This window comes from Nasonia vitripennis, chromosome 4, assembly GCF_009193385.2.
Source record: "Nasonia vitripennis strain AsymCx chromosome 4, Nvit_psr_1.1, whole genome shotgun sequence".
Lineage (NCBI taxonomy): Eukaryota > Metazoa > Arthropoda > Insecta > Hymenoptera > Pteromalidae > Nasonia > Nasonia vitripennis.
The window spans coordinates 17,404,372-17,408,118 of NC_045760.1; the positions used below are offsets into that span (position 1 = coordinate 17,404,372).

The 3,747-nt window shown below is 43.4% G+C and overlaps 1 long non-coding RNA gene across 1 annotated transcript; it reads left to right on the top strand.

Annotated features, from left to right (window-relative positions):
• The first annotated feature begins 1,591 nt into the window (after positions 1-1,591).
• Positions 1,592-3,112, top strand: LOC116738567. The gene is made up of 3 exons (XR_004344888.1): positions 1,592-1,965; positions 2,050-2,339; positions 2,413-3,112. It is a non-coding gene; the product is annotated as an uncharacterized LOC116738567 (long non-coding RNA).
• The last annotated feature ends 635 nt before the right edge of the window (positions 3,113-3,747 follow it).

Below are 3,747 nucleotides of genomic sequence, written 5' to 3' on the forward strand. Positions count from 1 at the left end.
GAGCTTTTGAATCTCTCGCCCCGGCGAGAGCGCGAGAGGCTATTTCTGCGTGCGTCATCCGATAAATACGTGTTGCATACGAGACAAAAATGCGCACGTGAGAGGCTACCTTATGTTTGAAAATGGAAAAAAAATCCTCTTGATACTTTAGCGTTTTATCTCGTCGTCCGTATAATTTTCTGGCGATCCGTTCGCAAACCAAACATGGAAGTACACCTGCTTCCAAACTTTACAACTTTTAAATGTGCGAGTGGATTATTTCGTTTAATTGACGTTTAAGTATAGCATCGCATTGAATTATAGCAGCACGCGTTACAAAAGTTTCGATTAACTGTCACACTAGTTTCCACGAAAATTTCATAACTCGCAAACTTGCCCCGTTTAGGCGCCGAGGATGCGTCCGTTCAAATATTTTGTCGTAATCTTAAAAATGCGTCTCGTCCATAGATAAGTCTGCATTCCCAACAAACTACAACAATAGCCTGCGTGTTATTCCCACGCGATATCCTCAGCCCGCCATATACATATGCAGACTCCCAAGAAATCTTTCTCTCGTTAATTTCGCTGCATACACCTTTTTTCTTGCTCGTGCACGCGCACGCGCGAAAAGAGAAAGCAATTAATTCGCGAGGATCGTGCCGAGTAATTCCCAAGACGGAAAGCGGCGCGATGACGGAAACCTTTTTATCGCCGAAAGCATATACATATACCCGAGACTCGCGTCGCCGCTCCGCTGGATACTATCAATTACGATGCAGATGCCCGTCCTATAAATTATTTGCGGACCCTGCGAGGAGCCGCAGGGGGATGCGTCCAGATCTCTCTCTCTCTCTCTCTCTCTCTCTCTCTCTCTCTCTCTCTCTCTCGTTTTTTTCTCTCGTCTCTGACAGCGGGGAGCCGTTCCGCCGTCTTTTGATACTCTCTCGTTCTCGCTCGACAATCGGAAAGTGAAGCTTGGGCGACGCGCTAACTCTTGCGTGCTGCAGCGTTCGTCTTTCACCGGACCGGCGGAGAATGAATGAAAACAAAATGAAAGAGAAAACAATCTTTTTATCCGGCGGAAAATTTATCGCCACGGTAAAATTAAAAAAGCACGCCGGAGATATCGGAGACACACACACACACCGAGCGAGCGGACCAGTATCTTGATTTTTTATGAGCATCGCTGGGCCGCAGACTCTGACGCGATCGCGTATATGGGTGGTTTGCGTTCCGGCGATGGATAAAAATATCGGAGTCAATTAGTTTTGTACTGGCTTAAATTTCCTGGCGTGTTCGAAGTGTTTTACATATACGTTAGTTGAATAACGAATTGAACGTGAGCATATTTTTACGTGTAAAAACGTCCTCAAACTCGCGTGCTTGTTACATAAGAGGGACAAGAAAGTCGCTCGTTTTATTTCAATTTGCGAGAAACGTGATAAAAGTACCTTGCACAACTCAACAAGGAGCACTGTAACAAACCGATAAATTCTAGCGCGCGCAACGCATCATCAGTCTTCCTCGCAAGCCGAAAGTCACGGAAAAGTTATTGATAATTTGTCATGTGCGCGATTCCCGACTGCGCCAACGCGCGCCGCCATCTCTCATCTCGGCCGCAGATGAAACGTCACTTCGTTCGCTCGCTTCACGCTTGTTCGCTCATCCTGCTGCCGTAGTAACCTATCCACCTATGTTTTTCTCGCACTGATCCAAGTGATCGACGAAACATACATCATACGCGCCTCGGATGATCGATCGCGAAGATTTGAACTCGCTGAACTCTTTTGACTTTATCAGCACCTGCAGCTTCTCCTGACCGTTGAAACTGTTATTTCTTCGAAAGTGATTGCTGTCGCTGGTTTGAAGGTGCACTATACACCAAGTTACAATAATATATATTGAAAATGTAGATATTGCAACCAACTCCGTGAATCGCTTTTCGCATCAATATTAACGAAGGATCATTAGCTGATGACTGCCGAGGTGGTTGATCGTTAAATTACACTGGCAGATAACAAACTGGTTCCCAAATCTATTAACACACTTTCATAATAACCCACATACCAGCAAAACAAAAGCGAAACTTCTCAACGGGCCCGTGCGTAACGCGTGAAACGAAATAATCAAAATAAGGCAAATGGAGCTGCACCTACGGCTACATTTAACTGCGGGTCGTTCCACAGCAACACGGTAGACAATTTGTGGAAACAATTCTTCGAATAATATAAAAGAAACGAATGAGAAGAAAACGAAGAAGAAGAAGAAGGAGAAGAAGAAGAAGAAGCTGCGCCTCATCCACTAAGTCAAAAGGAACATGCGGCAGACGAGTAGAGAGCGAAAGAAATAGAGCGGACAAGGTTAGGTAACGCCCTCGAGAACGCCTCCTGTCCATCAAGCCATCATTCTCATTTCTATTTCTGTTTCCCATAGCGGGTGCGCGACGCCAGTCGTCGATTATTTTTTCCTGCGGCGATTTTCGCTTTTGTTCTCCCGCCTGCTCGCGCCTTGTGTACCTGCAGCGTATAGCCGTGGATAATTATATATCGAGGAAAAAGTGCCGAGAGACAATCGCGTGACATTAAAGGATTTCTTAGTCAACAGGGGTCACCCATCAAGAGACGCTTATAAACATTCAACTGCAATGGGCTTTCGTCGATACTCAACTATGGTCAAATACGTATAAAAATCATGTGGGCGAATAAACCATTTTTGCGCGTTTGTTTTAACTATATCAGTAACAAAGTTTTATGATATACTTAAAAGTGCCCATCAGATATACTATTCAAGAACGATAAATGATCATACAAAATATATCTTCAACAACAACGTTTTGATAAAAAAACTACTTTCAATAGCTAAAAAATACATCAATTAGTCATGCAACATCCCGTAGGATCCTGTGTTAAACGACATGAACGAAAATATTAATATCACGCTTCCTAGCTATAGGTATACCCTCTGAATCTCTGATCTAAAAAATTTAACCAAGTCATCTTGAGAGCTACAAATTTTATCGAATCTGCTTTTCAAATGATGAGTATTCCTGTTAGCAAGCAATCTTTACATATATTCAGTCAGCGCTGCACCATAATCATTATAATCATATCACTATAATTAATAACAAGACAAATAAAAAAATTAGCCTCAATATCAGAAGCTGCTTCTTTATCAAGCATAAGTTACCGACAGATAACTCGCAAGGTCATCCACATACTAACAACCAGTGCAAACTATATTTATCGATTTCATTAGAAGCTCGCATTTCCTATCGAAAGCGAGGAATTTTCCACTTTTCCTTCTGGCCAGCCGATGCATCATTATCGAACACTTTACACATAGGTATGCACTGTACGACTGACCGCGTGAAATTTTACGTCACGTCATTGTTATTATCGTTATTACACGTTCACGGTAATGCAATGGCTGCCATTTTAGACGATAGTAATTTCTTCTTCTCAAGCAGCTGCTCGCTCTCCGCTCCGCAAGCAGCTCTTCTATACCTCTCTCTCCCTCTCACTCTTTCTTTCTCGCACTCTGTTTAACCACCTTTTTAAATCCTCAGCAGAATGGTGCACGCGGCGGGCATTTTTTGTTGCACCCTTCTTCTGCCTCCGTTTTCGACTCTTTTTATACTCATACTCCATTCTTTCGCTTTCTCTCTCCCTTCTTTCTTCAATTCTTTCACTCTCTTACTTGCGCCCGCTCTTGCTTGGCCTCCTAATGGTTAGGTGTGGAAATGACTTGTGGCTTCGGCTGGTAGCGAGC